Raw genomic sequence first — 14,530 nt, forward strand, 5'->3', positions numbered from 1 at the left:
TTACGGGGGTACGCCTTTCGTAATATTTTCGACGCGTTTCCGTTCTGTGTGTCGTCGATTGATCGTGCCATTTTTTGACGTCGGTTCCCATTGCGATTTCAGGAATACGTAGAAGTCTGTCGGACCTCCCGGGTCAACGGTGCCGCATCGAAAGGTCAATTTCTATCCAGGAATATTATTCGTTAAGAGAACCGTAACGTGCGTCGCGCTTCGCACTCGAGCGCACGGTCTCGTTAGCTCCTACACAGCGAATACGAGAGCTCGCTTCGGTGGAGACACCGTGCGAAAGAGTTCGCGGAAAGTGTCGGCAGCGGAAGGCGGTAGTCCTTGATCGGCAGTCGACTGAAATATTTCGCGGGATCGGACCGTTTCGGTATTCCGCTGTCATCGGTCACCACCTGAAACTTCTCGCCGCCGTTACGTCATCGCGGGGAGCTCGCTATCACCGGATCCCGCGATTGGCAGCGTCGAAAACGAGTTGCCGAGCGGTTCGGTGGTCGCGCAATCTCTCCAGCTGAAACGGGTTATCGGACAGTCGCCTCCAGAGCTCTTATCGGCGATCGGACGGAACTTGCGCGGCCGCGTGTTCGGCCGGTTACCATTTTTACGCGGGACGATTCGACTCGAGGAGTCTCCTTCCCCCAGTTCCTGGTCCGTTGTATCCAACCTCCCGTTGGCAGAGCCTTCGCAAAGGACGTCGAAGCGACCAGACGATAGAGAGCAAGCTGGACGAAACCCGCAAGAGTTTCCTTTCATTCTCAACTTCTCAACTTCCAAGGAAACCTAACTAACCTTCGGAACCAATGCTCAAGTACCATCTTGCGTCTTACGATCTATCAGTTCCTCATTCCTAATGTAACGCGATTACCTTCAAATCGTTCTATCACACCTTCTAGAAGTCAACGACCGACCGGCAGTCCCTCGGCGTTCGTCGGTGCCATTTCCAAAGTCGATCGCCGGTGAACAGGGGCCGAGGAGGCCGGTATCGCGGTTGCGCGATCGGATTCCTCGGAATCGCGGCTTTCTATGCCCGCCGCGTCACGCGGATGATCCAGAGGTGGTCGCGAGCGGTGTCCAACGGGACATCCTCTCCGCTGGAAGGCGGACCAATCTCGCATTCGGCCGTTATCGGTGACCGATGGCAGCCGTGCACACCCGACGCCGACGGGACAACGCTGATCGCGCACGCCGGGGCCGACGCTCGGCCGGATCGCGGGCACCGTCTTTAGTACACGCGCGCGTTCCGCTCTGACTTGTGGTTTGCTCGCCGCGGCTCCTACTCCCGTCCTGCTCCCTGGAGTTTCGGCAGTCGGCGACGGTGGCTTCGCAAGGAAAGGTAACCAGCCTCGAGCAGCGCGATCTCTCGAAGCCCACACGCGCGTCGGTACGCGCAGCGTTGGCTTTCAGTTGGCCCCGGGTTCCGCGATACGCGTCGCGCTCGAGGGAAAAGCGAAAAACGCTCGAATCCGTCGGCCGTGGCGGCTGCATAGCTGCGAATTCCAGCGAGCACGCCAGCCTTTAAGGTCCGACCGGCGCGATCTCTCGCCGCGCGCGAAGACTCTTTCTCCGTGCAGCGGCGGTGCCGCGTGTCGCCCTCCGAGCGTGTCCGTGTGTCGGCGCACAGCCTCCCGCACGTACACACGCGTCCCGGCCAGTTTTTCGTATTCCACGAACGCTCACGCGCACTTCCCGCCTCGAGCCGGGCGCATGCGCGCTCGATCGCTTCCCTTTGCACGTGCTCGCTCGCACACGTGCGTGATTTTCACCGCATCCCGCTGATCCAGCACCGGGAACCCGCGTTTGCCGCTGAAAATTGCGGTCGTCCCTCGTGCGTCCCGCTCGTCCGTCGCGCCGTCGGCTCGTTCCCCGCGCGGAGACATTCCAGACACATCTGTTTTCCGGTCGGCCGGCCGGGAAATCGAGCCCTCGCCCGGCGAAACGTCCCTTCCGAAATTTCCATACGGACCGAGTCGCGTCGCTCGGCTGCGATTAGAATGCTAACTCGTCGCGCGACTCGTCTGCCGCACAGGAACCGGCTCGACCGCCGGAAATTCTTGCGTCTCGAATGCTCACGGCAGTTGTATTTTTGTATGGTTTATCGCCTCAGCGACGAGCAAGCCGTGGAATTTCCTGCGAACTCGCAATTTTCGAGGATAATTAGCCGGGAACCTGTCTGGACGTTGCTTCCATCGGTTTCACGTGTTTGTCGTAACGTACGCGCGGTGTTCGATTCGATTGTAGCCATTGTTTCGTTGCGTTTCGCCGATTGGAAGGCGTTGCGAATGCAGAAATTACCGCGGTTCAACGGCAACACGCGAAAAGTCTTGCTAACTCGCAACGGGTTGATCTCGCTTTCTCAATGGCGTCGGTTTGCTAGGTCGCACTCGCGCAGTGTCACTGCCAAGGGGACCTCTCTGTGTCGGCGTAGTCGTTTTCGGCGGCCGTTCCCGGCGCGGCGGTCATCGGTGATCCTCGCCGACGCCACGAGACCGCTCGACGATTACCGTAGAAATTTGAAAGTCAATCGAGCCGTTCTCCGTCGATCGGACTCGCTTTTTCTTGCCGGCGGAACGAGCCGCTTGAAAAACTATGTATACGATAATTGCCGTGAGCGTCCTCGCCCAGCGAGTCTATGTATTCACGATTATCCGCAGCCGATCGCGATGCCGATCCGCCGAGGTACTTGATTTTTAGTTAGTCGTCGGTTTCATCGTTCGCTTCACGGCTGGTGGTTGTGTCGTTTCATGCTAGGAATTTTAATTTATACGGTGAAAGCGCGCAAAATGGAGCTGTTAGCGATACCGATCGGTAAAACGGTTTTCAACTGCGTATCTTGGACTTATCCGATCGGATCGTCTCGTGAGTGGACTACTCGACCAGTCGTAGCGTGTAGTTGTTATTGGATTAACGTATTTACGTACGTTCAGCTATTTATTGAACAGTTGCGATAAGGTGGTCGCAGGAAGAGCTGCTCGGTTGATGAAACTCTCGAGCATTTCGACCGAAAAGGTCGAGGACAAGGGACACTTCGAACTGCCAAGACTCTTCGGCACAGCAAAAGTCAAAGTTCCCTTCAACTTAACACTTAGCCAATCGAATGGGAAGATCTCCCAATTTTTACTTAGCAACTATTGCCTTTTATTCTGTTTACCTTTTCTTCTGTTATTTAGTAAGTCTTGAAGTGGGATTATTTGTAATTTATCAAGCACGCTTCAAGATAATGGAGGAGATTGTAGTTATAGTTCTTCTTAGGTCGCCTAAGTGTTAAGATACGAAAAAATCGAATCACTCGTTTCCAGGACCGCTGGAATCCCAGAATGCAGTGCAACATTTCCTCGGATAAATCGAGAACCACTTCTCAGTACTACATCCATCTTAAAATCCAAAATGAAACAGCTCCTTCAACTGGCATTCTAATCAATCGAATCTAAGGATACCAATCATCCTCCAAACATATTCTTCCTTCTTCGTTCATTTCACTATGCACCAGCTGCGTTTGCCCCACATCCAACGCAATATACCCGTCGCAGTCCGACTTGATTGCACACTCAGCGAGATATTTTTAAAAGTTCCACAGTTAACTGGCTAACACTGATCATCGGCGGAAAAAAGGAAGAGTCAACAGTACCGACCTCCGTACCGTTCGAATCTCTTCGACACGTAATCGAGGCTGATTGCTCGATCCCCTCTCCGCCGTGGAAGAAAGACGGGACGAACAAAAAAGCTTGCCCGATAAAAGAGTCGGCGGTCAGCTGACGCGATCCGCCGTTCCTCCCGCTTCCCCCCGACCCGGGCGAACCTGGCCGGCGAAAGGGTCGCGAACGGGGGTGGGCCAGGGTGCACGGGGACCGTCCGAGGCTTTGTCGTCCCTTTCACGACCGTCCCCGAAACGGTTCGGCTCGAATGTTGGTAAATAAATGCACAGCGGATCGGGCAGATAAGGTGCCGCGAACTTTGGCCTCGACTCTCTCCTCGGCCCGTTGCCCCGCGTCCGATCCCTCGCCGCCGGACGATCGAGACTGCTCTCGACGTCTCTCATTCATGATCCGCACGCCAGTGAATGGGCGCGTAAGGAAACGAATCTACATTCTGCCAGGCGCACGGCGCGTTCGCCCGAAACCCCCGAATTTCACCATTCGTACAACGAAAATTGGATTGCTAATCCCTGGTACAATGTGATTTGAAGAGTAATTTTATGCAATTAGCTATGCTTCTCCATTTACATAACGCTGGAATCGAAACGCAATATCCATTGTCATTGAAAACACTTGATAGTATCTTCGTGTTCAGCTCTATGCGTTACAAGTGTTGAAGAATTTGTTTGTATCAGGAAGTATTTTTGAAGTATTGAGTCTTCTCGAGGAAATTTTGGACTTCTTTAACCCTTTGCACTCCAGAAGTTCTTCACCGGAAATATTCAGTATTTTCTAATGAGATACAGACGACATTTTAGATTGAATTGAGAAAGATGCATCGAACAAGAGAACTATTTTCTTCCAGTGTTTCCTACATTGATGCATTATACAAAGTTTATTAAATATCAAAGTTTAGTTTCGCTGTGTCAAATCAGTTGGTGACTCAGAGGCGCCTCTGGAGTGCAGAGGGTTAAAGTTCCACGAGCTTCGAAATGTTTACGATTCTAAGGTTGAAATTGCTTTATCAAGCACCGATTGCGAGGCACGAGAAAATTCATCGGTGTTGCCTCCAGTTTGAAGTATTCTGTTTTGAAGATCAGTGACACTAGTCGATCGAGTTATCTGTCGACTCGTACACAAGATTTCGATGTTATTAGTCGGGCAACACTATGTACAACCAGCGGCGATGTACAGATAAACGGGTACCACGATCAAGTGATCGTTGTTTGTGGCTGGTGACTTACCGATTTCGGAGTTGATTAGAACCGACACGGCGGTGGTCGAATTTCCGTTCTAGTTAATTCGAATTTCAAGTGGGCATTTCGTTATCTGAGGTCTTGTGGCACGTTTGATCACGTCAACATTGGATCCACTCACATTTATTCCACCTTGTTCTATTATTCCTAGAACACCGAGTATTTATTCACATGGACCTTAGAAATCAGAAATTTAACAAAACTCCACCCAAACTGTTGCCAAACGTTTATAAAATTCAACACTCGACAGTCCGCGAGTCTAGTGTTAACACATGACTCACTCCTAAATTCTGCTGTTATTATTATACAGATAACAGACGAACCGCATTATATACCAATTGAAATCCCAGTAGATTCACCGTCGGAGATTCTACGGAAAACATTTGGAACGGCGGATAGTCGTAATCTCCCTAGAATCAGCTTCTCGAGGATCACTTGGCTCTAAAAATGAGGTCCATTGCTACTTCGATTTTGAATTTCAGATACTCGGCAGGATAGATACCGATCGAAGGCTTATGCCTCCGGCCCGGCCACTCGATACACATTCCCAGACTCTCTCGATTGTCTGTTTCACGGATGCGGCTTATCGCGCGAACGAATCCAGACTCGCTTTTCGAAAACAGATAGCCACGCGGCTAATTACGTTGTCGTTGGGCTCGTCCGCAAATCGCGACCAGATTGCCGTCCGATAGACTGTGTCATTTGGAAAGACCGATGGGATAATCGCCGCTTCGAACGCTGGATAGTTTAAATCTCACTTTTCTTTTGCAAAATACGCTTTGTCGCTAATTTCGAAATCAGAGGTAAACTTGCTTCCATATTCTCACGTTTCGAATAATTTATATCGAGCGATCTTAGATTTCTGGTAATCGACAGTTTTGATGATGATTCTCTGTGTTCTGGTTTTTGAATTTGGAATTTGCATTGAACATTTCAAATGACTAGCTCTTAATCTAGTTCTAATGATCGAGTTATTTATTAAGGTTACAAGTAGAAGATTAAGAACTAGTCATTTGAATATTCTCAGAAATTCAATATTGCAAACTCAAAGTCCGACGAGTCTATAAAAATCTCGCGGAGACACGTTCAAGATTCGACCGACCTGGAATGCGCGAATAATCGACTCCAGTTTCGAAAACACAGTTGAAAAGTCGTTACCGTTGCACACCTGAGAAGATCTCGCAATGAATTGATTTATCGCCTGATCTGCAGATGCTCCTCGCCGATTAATCGCAACGATACGGCCCACTTGTGCTCTTAATATTTGCGAAATTCCTCGTCCGCAGATAAACCGAGTCTCGCGGGCACGATTGCTCGCTGTAACGTTGAAAAAATGCAGACATGCGAGTAGATACTTGCGTATATGTAAATGTTGGCGGCGATTTATCGAAACCGATTTCTTCACCGTCACCGAGGCGTCGGGGACCGTTTCAATATTTATTTACCGCGCTACAATTTTCCATTCGATTGTTGTTTCAAGTGTTCGAGCGCGGAGATACCGGCGAAAGCACCTTTCGATCGTTGGCTCTCTTCTTGTTGTTGCCAACCGAGTCGCCGTTAATATCGCTAATATCCTCTTATCAAGGAATAACTCATTAAAATATTATAATACCATAAAACTACAATATCGTAACTATTGTTACTATTCCAAATTACTACATCAACATTCTAATACCATTGCAATACCACTATCGCTATTTCTATTCCAAATTACTACATCAACATTCTAATGCCACCACAATACTATTTCCATCGCAAACTCTTACATTAACATTCCAACACAATAATCACTACATCGCGCAACGATACTATCATCACTGCATTATAACACTATCAGATCGACCAACAATCTCCGCAATTCCTCCGAACCTTCTAAATACCGATCAGCTGCAACGTCCCAGTTCCCGGCGCCAGAGCGGCACGAACTGCATTCCGCGCGATTATCGCAAACCCAAAACATTAGACGTCGATTTTACGGTAATGCCGCACACGCGCAACGGGCGATCCGGCCGGTCGATTAAGCCGCATCTTTGTCGGTGGTTGGGGCCCCGTTCGCCGCGGTGCCCGTTGCCAATTAACGTCCCATGAAAATTCAATTGAAAACCTGACAATTTTCCAATTAAGCTCAATACACCGGCTAAATCGAATTGAACGAGCCCGTTGCCCTAACGAGGTCCTCTTTCCCGGCCGTCAATGCGGCACGGTTTGTTTCCGCGGCATTTCCAGGAAGACGCGATGAATGCCCCGCGTCCGACCGCGAGCGATCCTGCTCGCTTCTCGGATCGGCATGAACGGACTTCCTCCCGCTAACAGCCGCCGTGCTTCTTCATTCGACCGTGCATCGATCCGCTCGAATCAGAATCCGTTCCATGCTCTTCTCTCTTCGTTACGGCCGATCATCATCCTGTCCATTGGAAACGATCGGTTACCGTTCGCGTCCGACGCTCTGCAATTAATCCTTCGGCTACTGTTGCCTGAAGCTTGAAAAATTTAGTTTCGGTGAACTGTTAGCGCGTGGTGTTCAGTTCGCGCTGTTCGAAATGAATCGAGAGCTACTGAAGAATAAGAATAATTCTAGGGGTTGCGTTAACGAGTCGTTTTTCTGGTAATTCTCTGTTCGTATGTTCGCATTTTTGATGACAAATGATGAAAGAGAGGCGAATGGAATTTTCTAGGGGTTGCACAGGGGTCGAAACGTTAACGACGTTGAGAAACATGTCTGGCGGATCGAGTGTCGCAAAACGATAGGCCACGTTCGGCGAGCGGCTAAAATTACAGCTGGTCCGTGCTCGTAATTGCCATTTATCTTGCGGGTACAGTAATTTTTTAATCGTCGTGCGATGGTACCATAAGCGTCGTCCGGTCGTGTCATGTGCCTTTTATCTGGGTTAAGCAATAAGACGGAGAGCCGGCGCAGAACAACAAAACCCCCGTGCGTTATCCATCGATTGGAAAAGTTTGCAACCGCGATGCATAGTTCCAGGGAAACACTATTCCGAGAAAACGGGGAGGCGAACAAATAGCCGATCGACGAATTGTGTCGTTCGAGCGTTGTCGGAGATCGCTGGACGAGTGTTCAACGGCGGACTGCAACCCGGTCGCTATTAATCAAGTTAAATAGATCCTTTGAACGCCGCGAGATACATTTTAGTAAACAAGCTTCGTTTCGCAGACAATTACAAATGTTCCTGATTATCTTGATTCGATTTCCGTTGAATTCAAACGTTCTTCCTCTTCCAACGTATTATTACGCTTGTCTTAATTATTTTATTTCGCGTTCGATACAGAATAATTCATAATCTCGTATAGAACTTTCAATGGACTCAATTTTAAGAGTAAAAGTTCAGGTAAATTTCGGATCAATTTCGAAGTCTCGAATTTCACGGTCACTCCTGGCAGTGTTGAAGACACCTACAAAAGTTTCACTATTTTTTAATTAGATACGAACTCCCCCGTCCTTTGTTTCCCGAAATTCCTCATCCAGATAATGTTCCTTCTCAAGTGGCCACGGCTCGGGTTCAGATAACTAAGAAACTACTTAAACTACCAGCGTAAATTTTCCACACTTAAACCGAAGATTTCGAGAAGACAGACAGTGATAACAACCCTTCGGAAGAATCGAGAAAACCTTCGAATCTTCCCCGGGAACATAAAAATCGCCTGAGCTACTCGCGAGTATTCCCAGCAGACTATATATAGTCCGTTTCTCCAAAAGGAGACAAGTCAATGGTCATAACAGTTACGATTCCGCGTTATCTCTTTATTTTTAAACGTTCGTCTTTTTCGGGTGGACTTAAGTCTCGTTCAAAATAAACGGCTCGTATCGCGGCAGGCAAACACACCCTTATAATTACGTCGACGATAATTGGCCGCGGAATCAGCGATTTAACTTAACACTAGCTTCACAGTGTATTGTACTGTTCATTCTATTGTTTCCAAAAAAATTGATGCTCATTCAATCCTGGAAATTCGGTATTCAAGCTATCGCTGGATTTCAATTCAGAGATTTAGCAAAATCTTGCGCCTGTTTTACGCGGATATGTTCACTAATTTGGTTCATTAATATACTTCAAAGCAACCTAGTATGCCTAACGCGACTAGACTTTCGATGTTTACAAGACGTCATCGGCGATTTTCGAGCAAAAATGTCTCGACGCGCGTGGTGCGTCTTTCCAGCGCGAGAGGTTAAAGGTGGACCATTCGGATGCGCATTCGCGTACGTAATCGCGTCAATCGAAATCGACGTAATGCAGCGAGTAATATTTCTGAAATTCGATGTTCGTCAAATTGACGCGCTCCGTGAACCTAGCGTGAATACCGATAGATCGTTCGCGCGTTCCTCCCGCTCTCCACGTCCCGTTATCGTTTTCGTTATCTCTGGGACAGAAGCGTGACAAAGAGAGCGAGCCAGCAAGCTCAGCGACGGCGGTAACGGGGGCGAGGCGGGGGAGGAGGATTTGGTATCGAGCCAGAAATGAATTCTCGAACAAACGGGCCACTGCATTGTGTCCAGCGCAACAAGATAATAGCTATCTCGTCGTTTTCCAGAGATAATTGCTCCTTCTGGTTTCTAGAGCACCGATTACCTCGACGAGGCCGCTTCGATTCCCCTCCCCATACGAATTTTCCCCTATGGATCCCTTTTTCCCATCGCTATTATTGCCCGTAGCTCTATTCTCGGACCAGTCATGGAGCCGGGGAATTATTTCGAGACGTTCGGTGTCGTTCCGCCGCGCTGACACTCGCCGCGGTATTTCGGCGGGTTCGCGCCGCGACTGGAACGCTGGACGCGGGATATCTTTTTCTTCCACGGTTTATTTATCGCGTAATACTTTCGCGAAAATAGATTCGCTCGCATTTCGCTTCGGAGATAGGTTCGATGGGCTCAGGATTCTAATTTGCGGCAGGTCGCTGTGTTCCGGAATAGAGGAGACTCTTCTGATTTATCTCTTATACGATTGATTTAGTTCAAATAACTTCGCCTGTGTTTGACTTTCGAAATAGATTTCAGTGTTTAGTATTCGAATCTGCGGTAGATTACTACTCTATATCAACGAGTCTCGATTTTCTGTTCCCTTGTCGCAGCGATGTACGCGGAAAATTCGCTTTTCGCGCGACTTATTTATCGCGTCAGTAATCCCGATGGATTAGTTTCACTGAATTTTAATTCTCAAGTGAAATTTAATGGTTTTACCGTTGGAATCTGGTTGGTTCACTTCGGACCCCTCGCTTTGCATGATTTATTCGTTCATTACGCAAACACGCTGTTCAGGTGGTTGCTTTACTAATCCATTTGCAATCATCAGTTCTCAGACCAAATATAAATCTTTCAGTTCTAATTGTAAATGATAACATGCAAATCGTCGCGTAAAAGGCCACGCTGGAACGCTGGCTTCGCGCGCCCCGTCTCGCGGAAGCCGACAAAATGGCGTCCCGCTCAGAATTTCGCGAGCCTCGCGCTACCGCTCAAACGGAATTCGTTGATCAGGACCGAGTCTCTCTTCACCGCGGATGCAACGCGCATTTCCTCTTACGAGCGACGAGTTTAGGATTCGCGTAATTCTACAGCAGGTTAGCAAACCGTAAAGTATACACGGTCGTTCCGGATTTCGGTTGTGTTCGTGCATGCTTCCGCCGAATTTCGACACGGGAAGCGTGACAACCCGGTCGGATGATGCAATTTTTTCGAGCTCTACCGTGACCGGGTTATTCGTGGATCGGTTTTTTTTGCCGGTATCGCGGCCCGCATCGACAGTTTCGGCTAGACCGCCGCGTGTTGGCGTTCCGGATTGGCGGTTCGCAATTTCCTCAGGAATCAACGGGCTATTTCACACGAGAAACAACGGTAGATTAACTTTGTTTCGGGTCGTTCGAAATTGCCTCGTAAAATCACCGATCGGCGTCCCTTTATTCGGTGGTTTCGAGAATCAGTCTCGCCATATTGAATTCATACGTTCCTCTTCCTTGGTTAATCGGTTTCTTTCGTGTTATTTCATTCGAAATCAGATTTAGTTCGAAGTCACTAGGATTTAATTTTGAAACGAGTTCAAGTTTCAGTCAATGAATTTTTTTGTAGGGTGAAACGGTCTTCCACGAGGTTAACGCTGTGAGTCATCGTAATCGGAAAGATTACGGCCCGAAAGCTAACAGAGATAAACCATCTCGGTTCAGGAATTATCGGTTAACTTAACATTCATAATTTTTTAATTCGTTCGATATCTTTATTGCGGGTTTCGTGGCGAGATGATCGAACGGAGCAGCCACACTCCAACGTGAGTGTTTACGTTGCAGTAAAGAATTTCGAGAGGATCAGCGGCTATTGAAAGATGTATTACGAATGATTTCAAGCTTGTCGATTGTTATCCAGTGTATTTATCTAACAAGCTGTTTGTACCGAAAGATTAACAGTCGAGAGTGTATCAATCAATTCGTCAATCTCGGTGCCCGAGTGCAATCCTGGAGCAATAAAACAACTAAAGTAGCACAATGAATCAACGCTTTTAATTCGCGTTTAAACAGAAATTAATGTGTTCCTTATCGATAACTGCAGACACGAAAAAGACCCGCTGATAAGCTTCCGGGTAGTAAAACGGGAAGACACGGTTTGTTGACCGGCTGATTTGTCGACCACAAATGTCCACTCGAGCCCAATTCAAAGGAATGCCATGAATGCAGTTAACATTTACGTTTGCCATCATGCTCGAATTTTCGGAAGCAAATAGTTCAAAGGGTCGAACGTTCAACAAACAATTCAACTCAACGATACAAACTCAAAAAATTCCTACAACCACTAAAGTTACAGCCATCCCGCTGAAAATCAATTTCTCGCATTGGTTTGTCTTCAGCGGCGCGACTCGCGCGCACTATAGACCCGCATTCCTCTCAGGTGCCGTTCCTCCGGCGCGGAGGAGAAACGCGTAATGCCCGAGCCAAAGACGATCGAGGGTCGCGTGATCGATAAACGGCCGAATTCGCCGTGCTCGGTGATATCTCCTCGTTCGGATGATTCGAAAGTCCAGGGGGCGAGAGCAGGGACGGGCCGCTCACTAAAAATAATTCCGGGCCCCCTTATCGGCCGGCTGAAGTTTACACAATCCTGTTTGCACAATACTCCGCAGTGCCGTGCAACAATGCTCCTCCAGCGGCGGGAATAAGAATACACGTGTAGTCGCGGCGCGAAGACGCGGCGACGTACCGGGTGTCGGAATTCACGCGTCGCTCGTGTTGGTACGGCTCGCTCGCGCACGCACGCACGCTCGCACGCACGTGTATTTATATCCACGGCGACCTTGCGCTGAACGATCGTGAAAAGGGATAACGAGGAAGGAGAACATGAAAGGGACGTTGACCCGATACTCGCTATCGGTCAGCTCCCGATCCGCTCCAGGTTCGATCGAACGCAGCGCGCGATGGAAAAATTAGGGCCACCGACCGATGGCCGAGGTTCCCGCTCTCGTCTGAAGTTTCTCACGTTTCGGTGAAAGGAGGCAAGCTGATTTTCTGGTGACGACGGAATGTTCGTTAGGAATTCTACAGGAATGATGGTTTTCTTGTATAAAGCTACCCATAATGAAGGATTCTCGCGGTCGCTACGTTATGTACGATTCACTCGTTTCTCGTTGAACGAAGCGTTTTATTTGTTTAAGAAGTTTGAAACTTTGATTCTTGACCATAGAAATACTGATTGTTGTCTGAAGCATTCGATTCGCCTTCAGTACTGTACGGCACTTTCGAAGGAACCAGCAATGAAAGCCTTTCGCTTATCTGATACGTCTGGTCGCCCTCCTATATCGAGTTTGTGTAACTCAGGCTTAACGTCTTCGCCCGACATGTTCGCCAACTCGCTCTTTCGAAGTTTGTTTAAACAGAACGCGACGGAATGTCTCGAAGCTTTCGTTACTCGAACGTGTACCCTAACATGTAGACCTCCTACGGTGTCATCTGAGAATTCTGTAATTTTCATTGCAAATCGATACTAAGATAATAACTGTAATAATCTCAAAATTCCCTCAGACTTCCAACTCCCAGCAACGAATCGAGTCCAACCGCGAAAGGTCCACGTTGCCAGCCGCGTCATTGAAGAGCCATATCTTGCCTAACTTCAACTATGACAGCGTCAGACTCAGGACGAAGGTTGTCGACCCTTGCTCCGAGCAATTCAAACTAGATTCCCATTTTCTTCCGGTTCGCCGAGGTCCGAACCGCGGCGTCCGACGATAAAAAAGGCCTCGCCCGCTCGCCGAGGAAGCAGCCGTCACCGGCGACGCGATAACCCGTCGGGAAATGTTGTTGCCGAATTTGCCAGCGTATCAGTGAACGTTGATCCTCGAGCCGAGCCGCGCCGACCCGTCTCGTCCCGCCGCGCAAATAGAACGCATCCTGCGCGTTGTTTTCTTAGCCGGCGGCGTTCCTTCGCGGGACGGGTTTCGCTCTCGATATGTAAATTGTTCCGGTTGACACTGGCCGTATCTTATCTGGCGATTCACGAACTATGCGCGGGACACAAAGTCGTCGCGTTCGGGCGCCGCGGATCGAGTCGGGACGGGTCCTCTCCTTTGCTCAATTGTCTGCGGCCGCGGACGGTGACCGGACAGCGTCTCATTAGCGGCGAGCGCAGGCCACTAGTTAGACCAGCTTTCGGCCGATAGTTGGACTTGTAGCGGCCGTGTTCTACTTGGCGCCGCGGCATCCTCGCCGCCGGAAATTGCTCCTGTACGCGCTTCCCTAATCTTGCCACGGTACGTACACTCTTACAAGACGCGCTTGTCGGCTGCTCCGGCCGCTGGCGTCGCGTTTCTGCTACGGGCCGGTCCAGAACCGCGAGTTTCAGGGGTGGCGGGAGATCATTTGGAATTCGCGTTTGTCGGTGGATCTCGTTTGTTAGTCGGGCATTGCGATGTTGCTGGAATTGCGGTTGTATGTAATGATTAGGACGATTCAGTCCGAGGACTTGACACGTTAAGTTTAATACACTTAAAACAATCGGAACATAGATAACCGGTGTCGAATGACAATGTTCAACACTAACGGTCTTGACTTGTATTGAATTTTATAAACATTAGTGGTGTTCGATGCAGTTGCGCGGATATGTATCATAATAATCTAATTTAGAGAAACTCAATTTTTCTAGGAACAGTAGAATAAATCGTGCAACGAACGTCCGTAAACCTAGTTGATAATAGTGCAATGGGAGGGTTGCAACGCTAAGTAACAACGAAAGAATAACTGTCCGGAGAAACGGTGAAGATTTTCGTGGCGCTCAACGTGTTAACAGGATTCCGAATGATCCAGATGTTGCGCGTGCGAGTCAAACCGAACGTAGATTATCAGTCAAATAGGAAGCTTGCAACATTGTCGCGACCTTGGCTGTAGCCAACGTACAGGGCGTCTCAAGACACGAGAACTTCGAGAGATCGGTTCGACGAATAAGTGTCGTGTGAACACGTACTGCATTTCGAACCTCCAATTCAGCAATTACCGTATCGCAGTATACAGGCCGAGTCGAAGCACGTTCGAAGCACAAGCATCGAACTGTTCCTTTCATTGAAGTGTCTCTGAATTCCTCGAGAAAAATCATTATTTACATACACTGTCGTAACTCCCGTCGAACTCGAGTCGCTAATCGCGCCCGTAACTCAC

At 48.8% G+C, this 14,530-nt stretch overlaps 1 protein-coding gene across 2 annotated transcripts in view; it reads left to right on the forward strand.

The window, feature by feature from the left end:
- LOC116423888 (monocarboxylate transporter 12) overlaps window positions 1-14,530 on the forward strand; it is a 39,321-nt gene that overhangs the window by 1,311 nt on the left and 23,480 nt on the right. The window contains exon 1 of one of the 2 annotated variants that reach the window (XM_031969595.2): window positions 1,081-1,336. The exons of the other annotated variant lie outside the window; for it this stretch is intronic. The gene's annotated coding sequence lies outside the window, so the exon portion shown is untranslated. Of the gene's footprint in view, window positions 1-1,080; window positions 1,337-14,530 lie in introns of those variants that run through there. 2 annotated transcript variants of the gene reach the window in all.

Source organism: Nomia melanderi, chromosome 8, assembly GCF_051020985.1.
Source record: "Nomia melanderi isolate GNS246 chromosome 8, iyNomMela1, whole genome shotgun sequence".
Lineage (NCBI taxonomy): Eukaryota > Metazoa > Arthropoda > Insecta > Hymenoptera > Halictidae > Nomia > Nomia melanderi.